General features: G+C 31.3%; 1 long non-coding RNA gene across 1 annotated transcript; it reads left to right on the forward strand.

The window, feature by feature from the left end:
• The first annotated feature begins 7,515 nt into the window (after nt 1-7,515).
• Nucleotides 7,516-8,972, forward strand: LOC134270447 (uncharacterized). Its single transcript, XR_009992828.1, has 4 exons — nt 7,516-7,577; nt 7,659-7,810; nt 8,569-8,594; nt 8,859-8,972. It is a non-coding gene; the product is annotated as an uncharacterized LOC134270447 (long non-coding RNA).
• Nucleotides 8,973-9,332: the final 360 nt, after the last annotated feature.

Here is a 9,332-nt window from a genome sequence, read left to right on the forward strand (position 1 = left end):
TGCAATCGCTAACATTAGTGGAAATAAATATTGGGCAAGGCATCTGAAAATTTAATCCACAGCTGTTCTTTGGCAGGACTTGAAAAATAGAATCATCCTTACAAAAGATGACAAGTGTATCAGAAGAAGCTATAACGGTTTGGTACAGTGGAGAAGCGCTGCTTATTTCAATAATTTTCCTGTTTTTAAAATACAATGCCAACTTCTTCTGCTGGTATCATACATGGTAAAGGCATGTTGCAACCTTGGAAGGGCTTATATATTTACCACCATGTCTGTTCGGGAGCTGGATGAAACTCGACATGTATACCTTTGGCTAATTTAACTTGAAGACACCAGGATGTAGTCCGTGCCTAGATCTTTCAGAGAGTGTGCATTAAAAATGTTACTTCTTCTTAGCTCATGAATTTCCATGACCAGATCTGCTGCATGTGTTATTGATATTGTAAAGATTCCATAATTGGATGGAAATGTGTTTGAGATACTGAAGTTGAACCTGCCAGGCAGCCAAAGGGAGTGATTCCCATGGGTTAATGTGGTATTGGCTGCATTGGTTGTGTCTACTGAAAGTTTGGCGAAAATTGATTGTTCATCCGGTGGTTAGGCGAATGGGAATAGGGTAACTGTAAATTTTTAAAAATAAAAAAGGAACAAAATTAAAATCTTTCTAACTTCTTACTCCGAAATTAGTAATCATTATCCTATTCCTAGGTTCTTTGACATTGTGATCTCCTCTGATCAGGATATTAATTGATTTATATTAAGTCGTAAATATGAATAAAGAAATTCAGTTGGGGAATGACTCTGATCTTAAAACACAGCAAATTCATACTATTTTCTTAATCTTTAAATGATGCGTGGAAAAAATTAATACTTACCAAATAAAAAAAAGGCATGCAACAATATTCATTTTTTCTAGCGTTGATCATTTAAACGATTCTTTTCTACAGAAAATTGCATACAGATAAAAAAGTCAAACATTGATATATATACCCGAAGGGAATTTTCAAAGTAAGCCTTTACAAATAAGATTCAAGATGAAAGTTATATTTGGACTGTAAAAACTTTAACATTAATAATATGAGGTTTCTTTTACTTGACATTTACAACTACAATTTGTTTATCAATTATATAATCAATGTTTTTTTTAGAAAAATAAAGGAAATATTTTGGCATGCTAAACTAAGAGCTCTTGGTCTTATAATGTTTTGTCTTTATGAATAGAGTGTAAACAATTAATGTCATAAAAGGGGATTTTTTCGGTACTTTCAAGTGTTTTTAATAGTAAAATTGGAACACATGTACATTGGCGATTATGATTACAATATTTCAGACCGAAAAGGGAAACCTTTGTAAAATACTGCAACTATTAGTAGTTAAGAAATTCTATCAATTGTCTTGAGATCTTTTTTCTTTATTTTTTCTAAAGTAAGAACAATATACAGTGTACATAAATCCACTAAAGCATACAGTAAACATATAGAAAGATACCTTTCTGATAATTAAAGCAATTTACTTATTATACAAATATATATTTATGATCCTTTGGATTATTATACATCAGAGAGTTTGTGACAAGATACAATGCTGAGTGACATCAAACAACTGCTTAAAACATTGATGATAATATGGAGATAACGAACAGTATTCAAGCTCAAAACTCCATTAAACAATACAAATCAGGTGCAGAACACACACAAATCTCCAAATCATCAGAGGTGGGATCAGGTGCCATGGAGGAATGAGCAACTCCTGCCGAGCAGTGACCACCGCCGTGTACTCCTTGTCATGATCAAAAAATAGAAAAAATCGTCGACAATTTCAAATATGTCTTATTGATTTGTCAAACGTTAATCATAAAGCATATCAGAAAAAATCAATGTAATTGCCAGCGCAAAATGGTGAGATTTAAAAATTAGTGAGTTATATTGCATTGTATCCTTATCTACCGCTCGTAGCAAAGGTACCGGATTCAGAAAAAAAAGTTTTGTTTAAAAATATGACAGAAGGGTGTTAACAACTCGTGGAAAGTATTGTCGAAACAATGACTTCGTAAAACCTGTCAGGAGATTGAAAGTAGGGTGACATTTGCACATAAAATTCTTAAACTATTATTTTGATAATCGGAATTTGTCTACAGATTACTTCTTATCCAATTCATGAAGACAAACTGCTCATAGCGCTTGCGACTATTCGACAGGGGGTGCTAACTTCTCCACCACAACCGATATCAAATGTTGGCATCACACATGCACATGAAGTGGTGACAGTGCAAAGATAAAACTATACATTCGATTTTTATATAATTGGATTTGCTGTGTATTTGAAGAAAAAAAGTAAATCAAAGAGCTAGGTTCACTTTATGCATAAAATGACCCTGTTCTTATATCAATTGATAAATTATCACCCTCTTTCCCATTTCGTATATCAAAATAAAGCAGAGAATAAATAGAGTGCTTTTATTTCCTATAATAAAATTTCTTTTTGAGAATCAAAATATTGGAAATCATGCTTTGAGAAATTGCATTGTTGTTGAATTCAGCAGAAAATACGCGTATTTGACTACATTCAGCGAAAAATTATAATATGAGCACAGTCCGCGATCTAAAAATTAAAACACTTTTTTTTATCTTCAGGAATAGATCTTTCATTATGTTACTGCATATTTTGGATCCGAGGTTGTGCTCTATATAAGATATTGATTATCTATGATTCAATTTAGGCCATTTCAAAGAAATTTGAAGGATATTGGGAAAATGACGCATATTATGACGTCAGAATGCATTGACTAAAGGGAAACTTAGGTCATGTTCAATAGATACATGGTAACCAACAGTCCAAGTGATAAATATTGCATTTTCAACCTAAATTGAGCAGTTTTGTTTTTTTCGGAAATTTCCAGGCCAAAAAAGGCTGTAAGTAGCTCTTGCTCTCTGGAAATTGATTTAAAAGGTACATACACATGTATATTATTTCTCAAACTATAAAGTTCTTACAAAACATTAAACTTTAAGACACATACTTTTATTCCCAAAAGTACAGGGGTCCGTTTTACAAAAGCACTTACGACTAAGACCAAAATTTATTCTTCTCATAATTTTCTTATTTGCCTTGAATTGAAAATAATTTTAAACTTTTGAAATGGAATGTAGAAGGATATTTTCATAATTAGCAGTTTTAAAATCATTCATTAATTTTGCAAAATTTCAAAATCATCTAACGGTTTTGGCCTTAGTCGTTAGTTCTTCTGTAACATGACACCAGCCTGGGTAATAATTCTGTCTAAATCTGTTTATAAATGAATATCTTAATAAGAGATTGATTTGTCACTTTCCATTTTGGCAAATGTTGGAATGTTGAAAAACCGGCCATGTCCTGATATATCATAGCAAGAGTTTTTCTTGTGGGGCCTATCAGCTTTGTATGTCCGTCCTTTCCCTGTGTCCCATTAAAATGAACAAAGACAAAATATCAAAAAACGAAATAAATTTAGAAAAGTTTGTAGACAATTTTAAGCTGTTCAAGGGTAAAAAATTTCATGTAATTGATTATACATGTACAAATTTACAGGTTTTCCATTTTTCTGTAAATATGAAAGACCCCCCTTATGGCCCCATTCTAGCCACATCCAACCATTAAACGGATGTAGAGGAGGAATAAAACATCTAAGAGTTCAAATATTATTTTAAACGTCCCTGATATTATTTCCTCTAAACCCCAGAGTTATTATTAAAAAGAATTCAAACAACTTAGAAATGTTTTATGCTAAACTGAGGTATTGTGACGTATTAAGGAAGATGAGCTTCTCACCGTTGCGGGGAATATCCCCCCTTTCCGTTACTTAGTTTCGATAATTTCGAGACTATACTCTTAAAAAATATTTGTTTTAATTTTCTACATATTCCGAAATTAAATAACATTTCCCTGTTGTTACCCCCATTCAACACTGAGAAAGGGTTGGGATTTAACAGGAAGTTACTGAGGTTGTTTAAATTAAAATCTGACTACATGTATCATGACTCTTAAAAGAGATAATTAGATTGAATTTTTTGGAGAACATTTGAAAATCTTCTAGCATGCAATCTGACTAAATCAGGATCAACTGCTTATATCAAAGCGTCAGGCATACAAACTTTCTATCATTGTTAAATTCTATGAATTTAATAAGATATATTAATAATTATGAGGGGAAAAGAGAAATGCTATCAATTAATTTTGAACCAAAGAGCTCTACAAAAATGGTGTTTCATTGAGCTAAAAAGCTCTACAAAAATAGTATTTCATTCCTTTTTCGGACAATTATCTGATACCATATAATATAAATTGGTTGGCTGTAATTTACCAAATGTAGAAGATGACAAGGTCGTCATGAATACATGTTTCCTGATACATATAACAAGATCATCACAAAGCAGAGCATCCCCTCGCAAATACTATATCTATAAATCAAGACAATATTCTACATCAATCCAAAAAATACGAGGGGTGATCCAAAAGTTCGCGAACTATATCTATATTTACAAAACAACAATTCAGATCAAAATGTTTGGCACATCTATAGTCATGCACATGTTCTATAAACACCATATGAAATGTAATGATTTTCCCCATCATTTTGACGTCACAATGTAAAAATAACGTCAATATGTAGGTGACTCGTGACAAAAAAGTAAGATTGTCACTCGAGAAACGAACGGCTGTAAAGCTTAACGTTTAACTTGAATATTCCTTTGATGCATCTTATAATATTTTGTACACAGATAACGAAGACAATAGACATTCCAGACGTTCAATCATATATTTGATTGGTTGTTCTCGTAAAGGGAGGGAGATGATTAAAAATGACGTTTGTTTTGTAGTATAGCGAAAGCAAGCTGGGGAAGAGACGTGTCTTTTGTTGGGCGGATTGTTATGAAAGATCACGAAGTTACAGCTAGAAACAAAGTTGAATATCTTAACAATAATATTATTATAAAATCCCTAAAATATTGTTTACTCTAGACTTTAAACATATTTATTATGACAAAAAGAAGGCCCCTTTACTATATATATATCCATATTGGATAATCGACGTTCCCAAGACAGAGGACTTGGGTTGTGATGGTCAAATGCTCTTTCTGGGAAACGTTACCTTTATCCAACCATCTTATTTCCGAGATTTGGTCATTTCTGACAAATGAACTCTTCTTATCATAAAAATTAGCTTGCATGATATGAAATATAAGACTCGGAAAAATATTTTAGCCTCTTTGAACAGAATGCTTCGGAGCATGTCAGGTGACAGCTTGGATCACGTGATTCGAGCATGGGCTGAACAGTGGCAGATATGCATTAAAATGAGAGAGAGTTATATACTTTAAAAAATTATTTAACAGTGAATTATAATCTTATTTGTTTTATGGAAGTTCGTCCCTCGTACGTTAATTTCATTTCTCAGAGCACTATGATCTCACTTTCCACAAACACATACTCGTACACGTGAGATTGTGTTACTATACATTTATCCCTCTTAACGACGTTGCAAAGGGATTAAAATGCCAGAATATTGAGAACGTAAAGAAAGATTTATATAAAATTAATTTATCTTTAAATTTATTTTTGGTCTATATATTGCCAAGAACTTTCTAAGTATCCTCCGATAATACAATAGTTTTCTCTTCAATTTCGTTAACATTTGACACTCTGATGTTCTGTTCTATTGAGAATTGAAAATTTGAGATGAAATACAATCAAAATTTCAGCAATAAAAATAAACAATAAAAGTTTCTTACATTTTACATCTTTATTATTTATTTTTTAAATTAATGCCTTTACTAGCAAGGTTTTGCATGGTTCTTCTTCCATACAAATTAAACTCTTAGTAGATCGTTATACTGACTCCGGTACTGCCACGTTTCAGACAAAGCTAAATAGTAAAAATCCAAGGGTACTTTGTCCAATAAAAAGCTAAAAACTGACATGTTTAGGAGGTACTTGTAGCCAGCTGACACCTCGTGTATGAGTCCAACTGTGACTTGAAGGACTCTAACGTTGGTGTTGAGACGATGTGAAGAGTATCAAGCAATCTATTAAATGATGCTTTGTGTGCATGCACAGCACATGCTTCATGCATATTCTGCGCTTAGCTCATTTCTGTTTTGTCCTGAAAATAGAGAGCTGTGGATTATTTGATACATCAACATGGTTTGTATTCATTTTACCCTTTTAAATATACAGTCCATATTAGTAATTTATTTTTAAGAAAGTCTATTTACATTAAAAATGGAAAAAGAAGACTTTTAGAAAGTATACAACAAAAAGATGTTTCAATAAAATATACCGCTTTTTCTTTCCTGCTCTATATTCATCTATGCAATTTCTTTTGAAACTGACAATGCTCCAGATTTATCAGAGAGAGAGAGAGAGAGAGAGAGAGAGAGAGAGAGCTTGAATTTTTATATGCATAACATTAAGGTGTTAAAATTGTTGGGATGCGAAAGAGATGATGGTAGTTATGTCAAAATTAACTCAATAATATGTCGTTCCTAATATTTTTCTTGGATAATTATCCATCCCAGTTCCATCCTTCCTGTTCAATATACCGACCATTTTACTGCTTTAAAAGTCAAGGGTTGTAATGGTTGCTTGAGTCACACAGATCTGTTTCCCTGCTGAGACAGTTTTGGTATACTCCTTAAATAAGTCAATGGCAATTTCTTATATTTTTATTTGTAGCTTTCCTTTTTCTGAGGATGAAAGTGTGATTTTACTTAGATATAGTCTAATATTTGTCATTGACCTCCAACACAGACTACGACTTCATTAACTGGTGAAATTCAGCTTTATTGTACAATGATCTTTATCGAAGACTTTCTGTAAGGATATGGCTTAAAAGTTACCCTTTTCAAATGAAGTCGTTTTTGACGGGCCAAAAATTTATGAAACATTTGAAAATAATGGATTTCTGATTGCTTCTGAAATCAAAATAGAACGTCATGAACATGTAATTTGTTTTCAATATTCAAACCTAGATCATAGCCACAGTCGTTGTCTGAAAGTGTGGAGACTGTTATGTTGAAATCTTTGAATTAACCGGGTGGCAAAAAATGCAAAATTAAAGAAGTAAATTTTGTATTAGAATTTACAGCATGACAAAATTTAATTAAAGCAATTTGAGCTGCAACTTTGATGCTGACAATTTTTGTTACAGTATTGTAATTAACTATTTCAATAACACAAAAAGAATATTTTTAAACTTCTGTTGCTCAAGAACTATTAATATGCCTTGAATGAAGAAAATTTACATTATTATCGACCTGTATAATAATGAATTCTTATACATGTATAACATACTTGTCTATACATTCCATTGTACATAAACCTTTCATTTAGGTCTAATTGAACATAAAGTATTACATTCAGGTTTATCAGAATAGCAAAATAAAATTCTCAAAAATGCTGCTCATATTGCTTTAACAAAATGTAATTAAAGTGTTTAACATGACTGTATATTTTTTTCTATTTTAGAAATGTCTGGTTTTATGGATATTGTCAAGCTTCCTGTTGGTCTGGATAGGATTTTATCCAGTATCAGCTAGGTAATATTCGTTTTTAGACAAAATATTGATATAAATGTAAAACAGTAAAGTTTTTCAATCATTATCTCTTGTTCTTTGTAGCAAATTGCTAGCCGCATTTCCAAAAATAGTGCGACCAGGATCCCCTTTAATTGTAAACTGTCACCTGTTACAACGTGGAAGCCAAAATTTAATGTTAGAACTGGTAAAGGATGGAAGATCAATACGTCAAAACACTTCTACTGTCACTTTTGGTAATTTTAACAATATTTAGTAATTTGGTAACTTCAATAAAATTAAAATAACTTTCTTGCAATTATCTTATTTAAGAAATAAATAGCAACGCAATATATGACTTCAATTTCGTACTATATGATCGTTATCAAAAAAATTGAGTAAAACGGAGGCAGGTTTCATGGGTACATGTACATGCATGTCGACGAAAGTGAGATTTATTGCAGTCCGAAGGACCGGGTTGTTCTATACATATAAGTTTCAGTTTTTGTGTATGGGATTGAGGAGTGAGAAGTTATTTAGAATTAAAGGTTATCTAAACATTAAAAAGATTATAAATCAGAATGTTCTTTACCTTTATAAATTACGAGATACACAATATACTAGTATTTACTTCATTCAAAAATATATTTGTTTTTTATATTTACTAAAAAAAAAAGCTGCTTATCATTTACTATAAAAAAAACATTGAATTTTACTTATCGTTCAAAAACGTACGTTTCGCAGTTCGTGTTTTTATATTCTTTTTCAGCTACAGTGTATATGATCATCGGTTGAGTTTCCCAATGTTTAAAAAAATTCAACACAGTTTGTCAGAGTGTTTTAAATATCCCGACGTATCTTCATAAATACACTTATCACAGCTCCACCAATCATACATGTAAATCCTTAAAAAATTTTGCAGACTTTTCTGCTATGAACCCTCAATCATTAACTCTACAAACATTCCTCTTTAAATGCAGAGCCTTTCCTAATTTTATTTTTAATTTTGTTGTAGGAAAGCAGCATAATATCATGTTAAATGTAAGTAAATCAATACACGTCATACCAATATACCCGGTACATTTACATGTATATATGTTTCATACGTACACTGCATGTACATCAAGAATATATACGTTTATCTTGTAAACATTATAATTCCCTTTACATATAACCGAAATCTATCTACAATATACATGTTTGTATATATACATGTAATATGTAAACTTGCCATAATATATGTACATTAATACGTATATTAACAATATACATGTACGTATAACCAAAGCCTATCTATTTACTTAGGTACCGCCTGATTTGACATCTTCAAAGAACTTAAGAGTCAAACTATCATACGGTGGAGATTCAATTGTGTCACCTATTCAGTATGATGACCTCAAGAGTGTCATTTTGATACAAACCGACCGTGGAATGTATTCCAAAAATGAAGAAGGTATATATAAATTTTTGTTCATGAAATTTCATTTTCATAGACTTAATGTATTTCATTGAATTTACCATTGTTTGAATTTTTTCTTTCATTAGTGAAAATGAGAATTGTAACATTGACTCAAAGTTTGAAACCGTTAAAAGCACAGATCAGTGTTGCCATTTTTGTAAGTATAAAGGTTTTTTTTTCAAAACTTAAGGTATTCACATTAATCTAAATGACAGAAATACTTATATTCATGATAATAAACACTATATCAATACACTTTAAATTACCTGATTTTAAAACATTTAACATTTATTTAATAAAGTTATTGTGTTACAGTTTCC

This window comes from Saccostrea cucullata, unplaced genomic scaffold (assembly GCF_032062105.1).
Source record: "Saccostrea cucullata isolate Sc308-1 unplaced genomic scaffold, CSIRO_AGI_Scuc_v1 ctg4606, whole genome shotgun sequence".
Taxonomy (NCBI): Eukaryota; Metazoa; Mollusca; class Bivalvia; order Ostreida; family Ostreidae; genus Saccostrea; species Saccostrea cuccullata.